At 41.5% G+C, this 17,038-nt stretch overlaps 1 protein-coding gene across 1 annotated transcript in view; it reads right to left on the minus strand.

The window, feature by feature from the left end:
* Positions 1 to 16,686, minus strand: part of ncoa1 (nuclear receptor coactivator 1) — a 59,095-nt gene extending 42,409 nt beyond the window's left edge. Inside the window, exon 1 of the mRNA XM_061051614.1 lies at positions 15,959 to 16,686. The gene's annotated coding sequence lies outside the window, so the exon portion shown is untranslated. The remainder of the gene's footprint in view (positions 1 to 15,958) is intronic.
* Between the last annotated feature and the right edge of the window lie 352 nt (positions 16,687 to 17,038).

Genomic DNA, 17,038 nt, shown 5'->3' on the forward strand with positions numbered 1-17,038 from the left:
TCATAATGAGCTTATACGCGGAGCTGGACAACGCTCATGTGACAGTTTGCTGGTGAGGAGCCCCGTTTCCCAGTGGCTGGATGGTGTAATTACAGGTTGAAATATATCAAACTTTTATTGAACATTTTTAATATTTCTATTGACAAAAATTATATCGCGATGATTATCGTTATCGTTTTATCGCCCGGGCCTAAAGTTAAAGATCGTTAAAATGGTGTGGCATACAAGTAGAAAAGCTGCCATGTTTAACGGATCATAATCAGTACTGATACTGAATCATCTCAATAGAGGCAATATTTAAATCCAAACTTTGCAGGTAATAATCCACCAAATCGAATCCTTTATCTGCTTCTCGGTGATGAACATGAAAGTGATTGGATGTCTTCACAGTCATGTTTCATAACGCCCCCCTTACAGTAAATGTTTAAACAGGAAGGTGATACATCCGAAGAAGAAGTGACGTCGGTCTGGAGTCAAGGTCAGTTCACGCTTTCCAAACATTTATCAGATTTTTTTAAAGGGTTCATATGGGCTGCTTTAGAGTAAACAGAGGAGAGGCACACCGTACCCAATTAGAGCTCACTCACAACCTTGATGGTGTTTGTTTGAGGACAAAAGGGGGATTCGGCGTTAGACTTCAAGTGGGAGACAGCTGAGGAGTAATTAAAGAGCTCGGTGATATGAAGACTGTCATCATTAGACAGATTATCCCGAACAGCTACAAACTGTCAGAGCTGGACGCTTCAACTAAGAAGAGCCCGGACGTGCATCCACTTTAACAGTCCTTTCTTTTTCCTTTTTCCAGCACACACACACACACACACACACACACACACACAGAGAGCAGAGAAGTATGCACACACTGATTCATCTACTCCTGATGTTTGTGTTTCCTGACAAGACATCGGCCTGATATGCGCTGGCAGCTGGCTGGTTAGCCGCACAGCAGGTGGCACAGACTGAACACGCTCAGATCTACACGCTGTTCTGTCAACTCCCGCGCCTTCAGCTCGAGAAATCATAACAGTTGTCAACAAACAGAACAGCGAACACACATCAGTGGGCCGCGTATCTTTCTCTTTAGTCTCCCCCTCTTAGTAGAAGCGAGACTTAAATTCATAACGAGATACCCAGAGTCAGATCGCCTCCTGCAGCTGGGAGATAGCCCGCTACCTACCGCATTTATATTCAGTGTGACTATTTATACCACACGTTCAAAAAACACTGTTCTGTGTTAAAGGGATTATAGCTGAGGGCTGAACAATATACAATAACATCATGATTGCGATGTGTGAATGTCCAATATTCACATTGCAGGACGTGCGATGCCAATCATGTGACTTGAAGCACGTCATTTAGCCACTTTTCTTTAGTTGTTTTCCACGACTTATTATTTACACCACAATTCAGTCCGATATCAGCGTCAGTTGTGCATGCAGAGTGTGTGTGTCCCTGCATGTACGACGTAGACACACAGGAGACACTGCTGCAGACACATACCTTGGCATGATGCTCGAAGGCGGGCGTTTATTTACCTGAGGCGAATTCACAACGCGAGTATTCCCATTACCAGGTATGGTGACATCGATGCCGTGGCCACACATGATGCACACATGATGCTGATTGTTTACTTTTAGCAGCTACACCTGAAGCCCTCACGCTGAAGTGTTGTTATGAGTCACAGGCAGATCGAGACCGTGAGCTTTGGTTTACACCACAAGTTTCTATCGTTGTGCTCGTCATGCTAAGTACGCTAACATAACTTTAAACATCGTTAAAACTGGTTGATGACATACAAGGAACACAGTAACAAGCCACACGTTTATCAGGTTTATGATGAAACGTATCGCTCTACCTATTCTCTCTCTCCACATGTTGTCTGTAATTCTCAGTGTCACTGTCACAGGCCTTGGCTCCCCGTGTTAATCAATGAGCCTTGGCCGTCCATGACCTTGTCGCTGGTTCACCAGTTTTCCTTCCTTGGACACTGTTTTGTAGGTACTGGCCACTGCAGACCGGGAACACCCTGAAAGAGCTGCAGTTTCGGAGATGTTCTGACCCAGTCGTCTACCAATCATAGTTCTTCCACTGTCAAAGTCGCTGGTAGCCTTACTCATTTTTCCTACTTCCAACACATAAACGTTGATGTGTTTGACCCTAAAGGTTCCTGGGGGAGGGCCCCAGAGTCCCCCAAACAAGATTGAATATTAAACAACTTTGCTTTAATCCTGGAAAACCAACACATTAGCTCTTATGTTATATTAAATTAAATTTTGAACAGGACAGATTTAGATTTTTTACACAACAGTCTTAAATATGAGTTTATCCTTTCTTCAATGTTCTAATTTCAGTAATTCCTCAAAAATGTTGCTTGTACAAAGTGTTTAGTTAAGCTAGGTGCACGTTACACTTGTGTGCCCACATTAAGAAAGGTACGTGACCTCTGGTCAGAGGTACGATGAAGGAGGAGGTGACATCGTTGAACAAAGAAACCAGCTCCCAAAGAAAACTCTACCCCCCCAAACATGCACTTTAAGTTAAAGACAACCCATTTCTCTTGGTGTAAAGTATGCAACATTATCAAGAAGACGATAAATCAGCATTCCACACAATCTTTATGTTTCAGAGGAGGCTCCGTCCGTCCTTCACCGAGTTCAACCACGAGCTGCCTCTGCTTGTTTTGAAACAACACGGCGGTCTTTATGTCTCATCTATCAGCGATTGTAAATAAGTACAAGGACTGCGTGACAAAATAGTGCAGATGTAAAAAAAGGTCAGCCAGCTTAAACAAGTACGTGTTATCAGCCGGAAGAAGGTCAATGAAAAAGTCCAAATTCAGAGCTCTGATCTTTTTCTTTTTTTTTTTAATTGTAATCCAGTAACACTTTATGTGTTGAATAGTTCAGTACATCACATGTCAGAACTCTAACAATACAGTCATGAGTTCTGCTCTAACACCTGATTATGTAACTCTGAAACACTGCCAACGATCACAACCAATCACGGATCAAGACTGTTCTCTAGTTCATTGTTGATTAACCGCTGCATCAGACGAAGGCTAATGAGGAAGATCATCTCTTCGTTTGTCCAATAAATGACATTTTTGAATCATCATCACTATCATGGAATTAACACATTGCTGGACTGTTATTGACATTTCGCAGATGATTGTTGGATCAATGGACCATGAATTCACAACATTATGCCAATCAAAAGAAGCCCCAGCTAGCCATTAGATACTCTTAGATGGCCTAGTGGTTGGGTTGCGCCTCTTGTACAGAGGCTTTAGTCCTCAAAGCGGTTGGCCCAGGGTACAAGTCCCACCTGTGGCTTCTTTCCCACATGTCATCCCCCCCTCTCTTTCCCCAACTTCCTACTCTATCCACTGTCCTGTCCAATTAGAGGCAGAAAAGCCCAAAAATATATCTGAAGAAACTTGGAAATGGTGAACGGACCTGAGCTTGTACAGGACTTTTCTAGTCTTCTGATTACTCAAAATGTCACAGCTACACATTCACACACTGATGGTAGAGGCTGCTGTAAAGTGGAGCCAATTGGAGTTTGAACCCCCGACCTTCCGGCTAAGAGACGACCCCCTCAGACACGTAGAACATTTTATTGCACATTATACACTTTACTCCATAACTACATAATATTGACCTGGTTTAAAATGGTATTCAGTGCAGGTCTACTGACCAGCCGCCACTCTTCAGTTACCTTAAAACTGGTTGCAAATACCATGTTGAACCTCTCCCAGTGTCTTGAAATGTTGACACATTTTAGACAACATCTTAACAATCAATCAAGCCACGGCTCACTGGACAGCTAATTACAGCCGAGTGGGACAATAATTTCACGTCTATGCTTCAGTAATGATGGTTGTTGTGCCTTCCGTAACACATTCAACTCGCCCTGCCGTTATCTTGTAGCATTTGTTTGTTTCATGAGTTTTCTTTGTATAACCTGGCACTTGATGTTCAGCAAACAATTGTTCAAAAACAGACCGGCTGCACACGCACACACACAGAGACACAATAAATTCCCTCTAAAAATAAAAAAAATCAATGTTTTCAGGCTGTGGTAGATGTAGTTTGGACATTTATCTTGGATTTTGTAGCCATGGCTGGTTGGTATGGGTTGCCTATTCCAACACTCTCCATTGGGAGATTGCATTACAAGCGTTAAAGGTGCAACACACAAAACCCCAGTTGTGGATATTCCCTCTTCTGATAAATCAATTCATGGAAACATTTCTCAAACTCATTAGATTATTCATTCTTTATTTCAGACTAATTTGGAAACAAAATGCTAATTCCAGCCTCTGTAGTGAGAGATTTTGCTCTTACTAAGACAAAGTGAAGTAATTGGGTTGTTATTGCAAAGTGGAACCCGACAGACTGAGCAGGACCCCGTTGCGAATAAGGAGGGGCCTTGCCAACCACAGTTTATCATAGCACGTTCTGTTTTAATTCACATGCCCTCTCCAGATTTGTTGATTTCTCTGTCATAGCGTTTAAGTTCTTCTTGAGCTCAGATTCTGTTGTGATGGTTAGTCAAAATCATCAGAGCTCATCTTTCTGAGTAGTTCTGTTTTAACGAGTTATCTGATATTAAAAAAAGAGCAGATGTAACGCCATGATTGGAAATCTACTTGAAAATGCTGTAAGGAGGCACATTTTTGTCAACAGAGCTATCGCTAAGTTAAATGTAATGCTGCGGTTATGGGAAAAGGGCCTGGCGTCAGTTCGACCAGCCAGCTCCCTTCTGCACGTCTTGGCTCCAAATTACGTCACCAGCGCATTATGTCAACTCCCGTCATGGTGATAATCTGGTTTCAATTCAGTGCAACGAAAGGAAAACAGGAAGCGCCGTCCATTTTAGTATACAGTCAATGCTACAGAACTACAACAGCTTCCCTGAGGTCATAACAATCCATGGTTCCCTTTAGACACAGGTCAAATGTCAACATGGAACCATTCCACTCTACGACTACTGGGAAGTTTGTGGCCAACAGAAAGTTTCCACAGTCCTCTGGAAGTGGTTGGCCTTTACAGTGGCAACATCAAACAAACAACTGTCTGCTGTAAACGTTTTCTAACGTGGCAACCAAAAGCAGCATGACTAATGAATTCCAGCATCTCAAACAAAATGCACAAATGAAAGAAGTTTGTGGCACTTTGACTGTTGGAGCCAAAGTGTATCTTGAATATTTGAGTGTAATTCCGCCTTTGAACACTGGACGGAGTCTCCGTTTGTGCTGGGCATAAAGCCATGAGTGCAGGCGACTGGCACCAGTTGTGAATGGAGGCAAAATGTTTTTGACTGTGTCGGCTTGGAAGTATGATCAATGTGTGTAACCTCTTGTATTTTGTTACTTATTGGACGTTGCTTGGTATTAGATCAGATAATTGGAATCCTGAGTACATTTGTGACTGAAAATAAATGGATCGACGGATCCAAAATGAAGTAATGTGTTGGACATAGTTTTTGTTGCTTCGAACTGAACCAGCGTCTAAGCCAGTCCACCAGTTCAGGCCTAATTGACTTCAACATAAAGAGTACAATCAAAGTAAATGCCACCACCAGGGGGCTCTCAATCAAAACAATAACAAAAATATGATGTCGAGGCTGGCGGGGAATCATGGGAGTGATTCACCTGCTATTCCCATTTTTCAATGAAAACGAACTCCGAGTTGACCGTAGTCGAGACAAACGTGCAAAAGACCTGACCTGAAGAAGACAATATGTTTACTGACAATGTCTCCAAGTATATTTAACATGAGGTTTTTTTTTATCACAGCAGCTCATGCTTCCTTATGTAGCGGTCTTTGACGTAAAATCCTGTGTTTCCACGTCAATTATAAACATGGCGGCTCTGTAATGGCGGTCACCAGGTGTGTAACAACTATAAAAAATGAAGGATTTCTCTGCTTCGGTAACTATTGGAAATATTTCAGGTAATGTAAGTACAAAACACAATAATATATAACATAGGTTTAGTACATTTTTCATTAATTTAGATATGTTAGTGTAAAAAATGGACATGTTAAATTCTTTAAAATACTTAATGGCATCAAGACTCTAAGAAGAATTTATTAGCAAAACTCCTAAAATCAAGTTTAAATGTGGGTCAAAATATGATTGGAGGAAATGACTCAGCAGCTGCTGCAGGTAACCTGAGGGTTTTACAGTAATCAGCAGAAGAGGTAAACTTCCCTTAACCTCATTTCACACAATACATTTTCTTCTTCCTGTTTGCGGCCTGTGACATGATTCCCATGGTGTAGTCACTTCTTACTGCAGTCTAGCGTTCCCACCAAACCTGTTTTTTTCCTTTATACATTTTTAGTTGTCATGTGAGGTCCAAAAAGTCGTGTTACAGGCATGCTGAGCCGAGAAACCACACCTCTGTGACCTCAGCCGAGTGGGACAAGAAAGAGAATATGCTCAGAAAGCTCAGTGGACATTGGCTTGAATATTATAGAGGGGTAAGAGCTTTAGCCTATTCACTCTGGGAAAATAGGCATGCAGTCAAACCACAAACACAGACATTATATTAGGCCTTTTAAAGACCCATAATGTGCTTAAGATTCCTTTATGACGTACACGTGAATGTATTGCATAATTACTACCAACAATGAAATGTATCAACAAGGCCTGCATTACACAACAGCTATGCAACACATCGCCTTCCCTTGAAACACTGAATTTAATCTTTAAATTCATGAGCCAATGAGCCAATGAGCAAAATGCTTCAGCACTCACTGTGCAAGAAAACAAACTGATCATAATACATAGAGAGAACCAGCAGGATTACAAGATCGAGTGAGAAACAAAGGTAACATGCTATGTCCAAAATGACAACGTTAAGATACATCCTGATGTTCACCATTTGATTTTAGCGGTCTAAAGTTAGCATCACACAGAAAGATAAACTGAGGATGTTTGGAATATCTTAGGCTATTATCCACGTCAACAAGTTTTCATTTTTGAAAACATAGATATTATAAGTACGTCTTATCCACCAGATGTTACAGTAAGAAAATGTTCTCGACATCAGACTAACACACGATTGATTTAATCTTGCATGTATGCTACCAGCAACCAGACTGGACTTCAGCTATCTTTGCTTTTCACTTAATAATCATGTCACCCAAGCAATTCAACTTCTTCACGATAAGGGTCATAATCAATTATTTTCATAATAAAATAATTGATAATAATTGAAGATGATTTGCAGCATCTGAACAACATACAGACATCAGGAAGCTTCAATCATTTAATTCAAATAACCTTAGCATGCTAAACGCTGCATGTACTATATTATACTTTCTACTACTCCCCCTTTTCTGTAGCTTGTTTTGTCTGTGAGTAATCTTTGGTTTTAATTCAGGTTAGGCCTTCAAATATGGTAAATGGGCTTGAGCTTGTATATTTCTTTTCTAGCCTTCTGACTACTCAATGTGCTTTCACACCGCAGGTCACACCTACACATTCACACACTGATGGTAGAGGCTGATATGTAAAGTGACAATCAGAAGGAAATTACATATTCATCCGCAGCCGACGAAGGAGCAGGAGCAATTCAGGGTTAAGTGTCTTGCCCAAGGACACATCAAACATGTAGCTGCAGGAGCTGGGGATTGAACCTCCAACCTTCTGGTTGAGAGACTCTACCAAGTGAGCCACAGCCGCCCAGGCATTAAAATTTTTGGATGTTTAGAGATTGAGCTTGAACCAAAGCCTACAAATGTCTTCACATAAAGATCGCCAACTGCATCATAAGTGCTGTTATTTAAGATTGAGCTATAGCCCATCACACATTTGGGTGCTGGGGTGTTGTTTCTGTAAAACTGTGTTTGGTTGGTGAGTTATTGCAGATTGCATCTACTTAAAAAAGAAGAAGATGTAAACAGACAGATATTGGTGTGAATATAACTGTTAATTGTAAACCTACAGTAGGCATTTGAATATGTGAAACCACAAACAGCAGACATTTGCACTGCATTGTTCTTCACACTTCCTTTCCCGCTTGGCGCTCTGGTTCCCTCAGTCAATGGCCACAGTCTAGACATCACAGATGCAACAGTGTTATACTGCTCTGCAGCCTCTCTGCTGTGCAATAAATCAACCTGCTTTTCCTCTGACTCCCGACAAAGCCAAAGCCCTTACACACAGTGTTCATGGGTACCACCGCTTCTCATTGTGTTACATGGGGTTTGTTTTAGCCTTTTAAATGTACATTAGGCCCTGCAGCTGTAACTGTATGCTACTATGCAAGTCTGTTAATGTTTTTTTTAAACTGCATTGAGTGTCTGAGGAAAGAGGAGGTTGTGTGCTATACATATTGAAGAGCCCCTCTAGGCGAATAAGTGCAGTTTGTGATTTTAGCCCATATATACATTTACTTCCACTAGCTTCCACTCATCCCCAGCTCCTCTTCACACAGTCCTGTTGCATTAGTAATCCCCCAGGCCTGAGTCAGTGGCCAAAACAACATCAGTTTATCGTGAAAAGAAAGTGAAACTGGACCCATTTCAATGACGATGCAATTATTAATGAAGAACACATGGGCATGACTCAAAACTATTCTCACAGTCACCTGACTGTTATAGGTCGTGGATATTTCTCAGGTGTGCCTAGAGAGAGGTAGTGTATCATGTTGACTTGTTATCTAATACTTTCACTTTGGGTAGACGATGCCGATATGATAGAAAATCTGCTATCTACATTTTAAAACTTCAAATTCATCCTCCCTCGTCCAAAGAACGTCTATGTGGCTGCTCAATTAAATGGATGTGGTGATATGAGCATTCAGAATAAACATATCCAAGCCTGAATTTACCGTAATGACTGTGACAAATGATATCAGTCAACAAGCAATGGTTTCTCACTGGATGTGATCTGAGGCTACTCCAGTTCACGTCAGTTCAAGTGTCCTTGGGCAGCATACTAAAACCCATAATTTGCTCCTAATGCATGGTCAACTGTGTGTGAATGAGCACAAACGCGGTAAATGGCAATGTACTATTACTGATCTGAGTAGTCAGAAGATGAAAAAGAGGAAATATAAGAGCAAGTCTGCTTACCGTAATCATCATCATCATAACTGCTTCTAAGTAACAATACTTTAAAATCTATTTATCTGATGAATCACGGTAGTATCCTGACAGCATCTTCAGACGGCCTTGATTTGATAAAATAGTCCTTGACTCGTGGCTAACATAGAAGAGAAAGAATATACGAGAACATCAACCTCTAGAAATTCAAGGAATGAATGACAGTAAACGAGAAACGCTTTCCAACAAAGCATGCATACAGTATATAGAGGCCTGGGTTTAAAGAAATGCTTTTACACGGTCACACTGCAGTCGTGGAAGGCTTAATGCTGCGCCTCAGTCACCTCCGAACTTAGATCTTATGAATAGAATAGAATACAAAAGTTGTCATGAAAAATATGCTCATGTATCAAAGATCATCAAACACATCATCGAGCTTTAACCAAAATCTGAGGCAGAGATATCTCACTTTGTCACACAGCTGTTGCCTTGACTCCTCTCACATCAGGTAGGAGGAAATTAGGAAACAGGAAAGGAATCAAGGATGTAGAAATAAGGACAACAAAACTGGGAAGCGTACACCGAGTTGAAGCCTTCTAAGGTGAAATAACAAATAACTGAGACAAACTTAAATGCTGACTGCAACTTTTCACAGCTAAATATCCGAGTGGAAAATGTTGACCGCCCACCCGTTTTCAAACCTCGCAGACCTTTATGCTTCATTTCACAAAAAGGTGTTTACACAGCCATATGTTCATTATGCACTGTTCCCATCACATCTCAGGTGAGACACCCACAACTGTTAAACTTCCTCTGAGTCACAAGCAGCAGAGGACACAGAACCTGTGAAGAAGAGTTTTTCTCTGCATCACTTTCTGTATTTCCAGTGAAAACAATCTCAAAAGAAAACCTACCACATCCACACAGGAAGGTACAAACTGTTGTGCGACTCTTCTCATTGTGGCCTGACCCTGTTCGTGAAAATTGGGCCACTGGGGCTCGACTCACTCAAAACAAACCGTGCTCTCTCGGCGCTCTGTTTTCTCGCTTGCCCTATCAATTTCTTCCTGTTCGTGGTCGTTCTGTTTCTCTCATTCTCCGCCTTTACCTTTCCTCCTTCCCTCCATTTCCTCCCAGCCCTCACAAATTCTCACAGTCTGCTGCACTGGCCTTTTCTTTTTTTCTTACTTCTTTCTTTCTTCCTCTTTACAGGCGAGAATGTAGGCCATCGCTCTGACAGCAGGAAGGCAGCGAGGAATCGTAGCGGCGGCGCTCTTCTCTTCTTCCCCCTGCATTCTGCTCGCTCACAGCAGCTGAATACAGTACTGTGTGTATACGTGTGTGTTCCTGCCTTAGAGAGCTGGATTCGAGGGACAAACAACAGCACACAGGCACCAGGAACGGATCTGTTTCAGCTTTGCAGCAACGAGAGCTCTTCCAAATCCCATGGCATCCGATCAAAGATGATCAAGATCTTGAAGAGAGGGGGTTTATTTAATGCAAATGTGATAATACTCATTTGCCAGGACTAAATAAACAAAGCCCCGCAAACAGATGTTGATACAAGACAACAACTGTAGATATCACACCTGGATTAAAGCAAAACTGCATTAAAAAAGATAGCATTCCTTCAAATCACTAAAGTAAACAAACAAGAACCACAAGCTGCAGGTACATGAAATTAAAAAAAAAATTTAATTACAGATTTACTACAGAGGGGTGGATTGCCTCTTAATGTGGATCCAATCTAATAAAAAAAAAACAGATTGAATAGAACTATAACTATTTTCTCCTGTTTTTATTTTGTTATTATAAAAACTAGAGCCCGACCGATTAATCGACAAGCCGATAATATCGGCGTATCATGTTACTATCGGTATCGGCTAATTTTATCACAGATATGTGCCGATATTACGAGATTAATTCCCCAGTCAAGTAGACTTTAATTTGAGTTTTATTGTGTTAAAACTAGCATTTCTCTTCCACCAGCAGAGGGCGCTGTATGGAAGTGTTATCACCCTCCAGAAGGTCAAGTGGTGATGCACGTACATGCTCAGTTACTTTCCTTAGTTAATAAAAATAATAATGAATTTGACCAACTTGGAATTGTGATGCAAGACTAGCGAGGGTGACAACGTTTTTCATTTGAGCCGGATTTATACGCCTCTGCACCTCCTTAAAAAAGTAACCACGCATCGAAACAACTCAGCTCCTAGCCCTCTGATTGGACCGCTGGGTAGCATCCTGTTTCCTGCATTTCCTGTACTGCTGTCTTTTCAAAAACTCTGCAGAAAGAAGAACTCTACAAGCCAGTGTAATCAACTGCTGCTCAATATTTATCAGCTCCAGAGCTCCAACTCAATACGCTGACTTTACGTTGCCATGGTTTCCTGTACACAAACAAGCAGAGAATGTGACAGGACAGAAAACAACCGTAGAAATCAGACTGTCAACTAGCATTTGTAGGCAGAGTACGGCTGAGCTCGAGGACACGCCAACGCTCAAGTATGTAGTTCACACGATGGCGTCGGCCGCTACTGCGTTGATTGGACGCAGAAGTATAAACCAGGCTTCAGTGGACTTCTTGTAGGGTATCACATTTTAGCAGAGAGCAGACTAGAATAAGTTTGAAATGTACAAAAAGTGTTAAATGTTCTTCACAATATGGCAGCCAAATCTTTAAGTTCTAAATCTCAAAAAAGATCTCGATCATATATCAACATCTTCAACCTTTGGCTACATTATGAACCTGAGCTAATAACCCCGCCTCCAGCGTGACACACAGCAGAAAGAGGAGGCTACTTGTACCACCTCCAAGCAGGAGGAGTGGAGTAGAGCGAACATGTTTGAGGGTTAATGAAGACGACCAAGTAGAGCCAAGGCAACGGATTAAATTTACATCGCCCGTTTGCATAAATCATCCTGCTTTAGAGAAGTTGACATTACTCACAGAAGGAGAACGACGGAGCGGGTCAATTAAGAAAAATGAGGACGAAGATATCGAATGTTTAAGGATTAAATAAGCGAAAGATGCTGATTTAGAGATGCTGACTCAGCTCATGGTGGTATAATATAAAATGTATATAAAACTTCTGCAGCTACATGAACACGCTCAAATTAAAGCACTAACAACCCGGATATTTACTAAACTTCATTTTTTTTCCATGGAATATTCCCATCGAGTAGCACAATTCTTTGTTATTTATGACATCTACGAGTACGAGCTATCATCCAAAAAGTTGCTAACCAGTGTGGCAGGTGAGCCTCACACATCCATCCACCACATACAACATTCATCAGCATTCCCTGAGTTATCTTCTGAGCCAGTATAAAAGCAGCAGAGTGACGTTTTAACAGGTTGTTTGCAGGTGTCCTCGTGGGGGTTCAGCTATGCTCACTCACATACTCCAGCTGAAGAATGCTGTGACAGTGTCAGGCAGGCTGCAGCAGCAGCAGCAGTAGTGCTGCTGCGTGCTAAAATGGCTGCTCGTTCTCCATACAGACACAGAGCTAAGCTGGGGAGGAGGAGGGCTCCCACTCCCAACAATTTGCCTCGAGATGTGGCTCATCCTTAGGTGAGCTTTAGAGCGTGTTTGAGTTGCCTTTCCATAGAATGAAAAAATCAAATGCACGGGATTAAACCGTCTCATGTGGGACTTGTGATACTACAGTTTCCTCCTTCATCTGCCTCCACATCAGCATGCACACACTCTTGAGGTGAAACTACAGCGTGTGAGTCACCGCTCTGTGACAAGACCAGCTTAAGGGTCTTCTATTTCTTCTGCACATCACAGTCACACATTGAGGAGAGAGGAAGAGACCCCACTCAGTCAAAAGGTGTCAGACAGTGTGACTTATTTCATCTTTAGGGTTAGGAAGGAAGAATATACAACTTTTTGATCCAGCAGATGTCGCCCTTGAGCACCAGCATGAAACCAAAACAACTTGCGCTGCATTGTTGTGTTAGCATGCTAACGCTAGTGATCTTTATTATGCTCGTATCTTCACACTGCATGTAAATTTACCTGAAATGAGCGTGATCTAGAAACACAGTTAAGCAGTGAGTACAGTATGTTATTCTTCTTTTCTCTAGTCCCTCAATTAAACAACTTTTATACACGAGGGGAGGAGTCAGCCGGCCGTCTGGGCGATGTAAACAAAGTGAAGATAGGACTCTGAAAACTCTGAAAACATCACAGACAGTGGGACTCGGGTGTTACACCCATTGTAGACAGTCATGACTCACAGAGTTATTTTCAGAGGATATACTTGATTTATATTATATTTAAGTATGAAAAATCACAGATTCTTCCTTTACTGCACATGTCAGGCTCTTACAGTTTGAAGTTTGAAGTTTGAAGATGAAGCCTGTTTTCCACTGCCTCACTCCAGTGTTTTTGTTGTGTTGTTTACAGTGAGCGTGTCCTCGGGCAGTCACTGTGGCAGCGGAGTTTTCAAACTTTGAACTGAATAATAGAGGCCTACAGTGAACTCTATATCCTGACTTCTTATCTGGGCCACATCTTACCCCAGAGAGAGGCCCAGCTACAATGTTTTCACTTCCAACATGGCAAAGTCTGCATCGCTCCAATGCTACACAAACAGACATCCTGTTTGAGCTGCTATCACCGAGCTGAACAAAAACAAAAAAAGTGCTCAATTGAATTTGAAGAATTGAATTAACAAGCTAAACAAGCCATTGTGTGGAGGGGAGAAAATCAAGTGTTTAATGTGATTAAACGGTTTCTGTTGCTTTAAGTGGCTACATGAGGCTAACTTTTATATGAAAACAATGTGTGCTTTACGCAAATTATCAAATTATAGGTCAATAACAGAAGTTCCTGGATATCATCCAAACCTGCAGCATTAAGAGACAAAGTCCTCCTGAAAACATCTTTCTTTTTTTAAACATCCTGGATACAGATGTGGGCGAACTTAACATTATATAACACTTACAGCCTTGAGGTTGTTTTTTTAAATCCTCCAAATGGGTTCTGGTACAAAACCCACCCTGTACTTCAGTTTAAAGAAAGCGACATATCAGACATCGTTGTTCACATGTTAAAGACAAAACTCCTCTCAAAACAGAACCACCGATCGCCCAAACAACGACAGCACAAAGGGCACATTGTGAAGCAGAAATCAAACATCCTTCACGGCCGATCGGCTGCAGTGCTGATAGATATTAATACTCAAAAACATTGCTCCCAATAATGCATAAAGAAGTCGGTCATTTAAGGCTTGAGTCACTGCAAATTAAAGCATGTTTGGATGATGATTAATGGTGTGCATTTACTCTTAATTAAAAATTCTCTCATGCAACAATCTCAGTTTGTTTACAGTGCTGCTTAATTAGAGGGGGGGGGGTCGTCTTTGCTGCAGGTATGAACCAATTGAATCGCGACATTGTCTAATAAATCACTGCAAATCAAAGGTTTCAGAGTTGAAGATGCACCGTCTGTTCCTGACACATCACGAGTGCTGAAGCTTTCAAATAAACGTTTTGAAGTTAGTATTCTCATTAAAAACACAGTGATGGTCGTTTATCGAGTGAACTTCACCTGAACACTGCCCGCCCCCCCCTCCCGAAAACAACACCGACAGGACCTGCATGTAACCACAGATCACTGAGCACAACATTTATGTGCAATGTTTCAAGATTCAAAATGTTTATTGTCATGTGCACAGTAGGAAACATGTTTCCCTGTACAATGAAATTCTTTCTTTGCTGTCCACAATGAATGCCAACAATAAAATATTAAAATTAAACATAAACACCAAATAAAAATAATAACAAAAACAATAATAATATATACAAATATACAAAACTAAGGCAGTAGAGTGCAATGTTTCATCACTTATGGTGCATTAACAAACAATATTCTGCTTTTTTTATTGTGCAACATCTGTCTTTAAAGGTGCAACAACAACAACGCTGCATAATATTCAATTTTGCAATATTGTGTTTTTCTGACCGCTGCTCGTGTGCAACATCTCATTCAACATGACTTCATATCTATTAAAAAAAATGGCACATTTTATTAAAGCCTTGTAATGTCCATTACTGTGCAGAGGTTCAACAACACTTTTTTTATCTTCCTCTGTGTAAACTTTTCTGGATGCATGTGTGTGGATGAATTCTATTTATGTTGAAGAGGAGCAAAGCAAATTTCATTGTGATCTATGTGTAATGACCACAAAGGCTTATTTTCTATTCTAGTGTTGTTGTTGTTTTGTTTTTTTTGCTGGGATTCACGTTTTCCACATTCAGAAACATCTTTATCACAAAGGGATCCACTCCTCCAAAAACAGCACCAGGACCACAAAGACTCCGAGGTCAGCTAAGGTGAATGTGTCTCGATTACATGAATCCTAATCAGAGAGTCGAACATCTCATCTAAAGCATGCATGTTGTTTCATCTTATCTGAGCAGAGTACACACACACAGTCATGTGTTTGTGTGAGGGGTTAACCCCTCACACAAACCGGACAGCCTCTTCTGCCAAGAGGTCAAACTGTCCTTTAAGTTTTCGCGTTCAGGGCGCGTAAAAAAGAAATCAAACAAATCACAGCGACACCGTGAGGTCGATGTGTCTCTAATCTTACATAAGAACAGCCTTGGTGTCTTTTTTTTTTTTTTTTCTTTGCAGGTGGCGAAGCAAAAGGAAGGAGCAAAAATGTCCCAGCAAGCACCACACCACACTGCATGTTATGTATTCAGTCAGAAGAAGAAGAAGAAGAAGAAGAAGAAGATGGTGTCGGTGAATTGTAGCAGCGTTGTGTGGAAAAATCAACAATGAGTCAGGCGTGTGTTTTTGGAGGCCCTGAGCAATGAGCATATGCAAAACCCCCCTTGCTTTTTGACATGTCATGCATTTTTAAAAGGCGGTGATACATACCTGTGTTTGTCCTCTCAGCGTGACTTGTAAATAAAGATCCTCTTGCAATAAAAGGTGTCACGCTGGGTGATTGATTCCCATGCGCGTAACAGGACAGCGCGTAAAAACGAGCCAGTTAGCCAACCGAGCTAACCAGCTTAACTCACTCAGATGTCAGGACTTTTTTTTTTTTTTTTTTTGCATCCACTCTTTACTTTGGTAGATGATTCCTGCAGTCAGCTAAATTGCGTACATACATGTTGTAAAAAAAAAACAACAACCCCAAGACCAAGCTTGGAGGTGGGGGGGGGGGGGAGTGAAAGTTGGCGTGCTTAGCCTGGCTCGCAATTTAACCTCAGCTTATGTTGACAAACAAGCCTGCGTAGTTAAATTCACACACACTCACACACACACACGACTTGGAAGCTAGCAAGCACGGTTAGCCTAGCTCAGCTAACCCAGCTTTGCTACAAAAAAAAAAAAAAAAAAAAAAAAAAAATCCCCGAACCTTGTTTTGAAAACCCCCGTGTCGGACTTCTTGTGTCCCGTCGGCAGCTTGCAAACCGAGAGGAACTCCGATAAATCACTCGTTTTTGGTGGTTTCAGCGTTTCAATGACGGCGCACACGCTAATGCAAACCCCAAGTTATCGCTTTTGGTCTCTGCTCTCCGCCATTTCCAATCTCTCAACACAAACAAACAGGGCTGCTGGTGCGCGCCGAGCTTCTCCAATGCGCGTTCATGTGAGAGGGGGGGGTGGGTGGGGGGTAGCTGGAGCAGTGGGCAGAATCCCCCCACTCTGTACAGATAGAAAGAGGACCCGACTGTTGATTATTATAGATGTTGTTATCAATGACACGTTGTTATCGACACAGGTGAGAGTATAAAAGCAGCAGGTCTGAGGCCTCCTCTCTGTGCAGGATCCAGAGTGTCTGTCTGGGACACAGTGCTGCACACCGTCTGATACATCGTTCATAAAGGCACAGAGCATGTTTTTTTTTAACACCATCATTGGGGCAGTTTTGTTCCTCCTCTTTGCAAATTGGGGAGTTTTTCAGCGTTGAAACATTATAAAACAAAATAGAATATATATATATTGATA

This window comes from Labrus mixtus, chromosome 12, assembly GCF_963584025.1.
Source record: "Labrus mixtus chromosome 12, fLabMix1.1, whole genome shotgun sequence".
In the NCBI taxonomy this organism is placed as follows: Eukaryota; Metazoa; Chordata; class Actinopteri; order Labriformes; family Labridae; genus Labrus; species Labrus mixtus.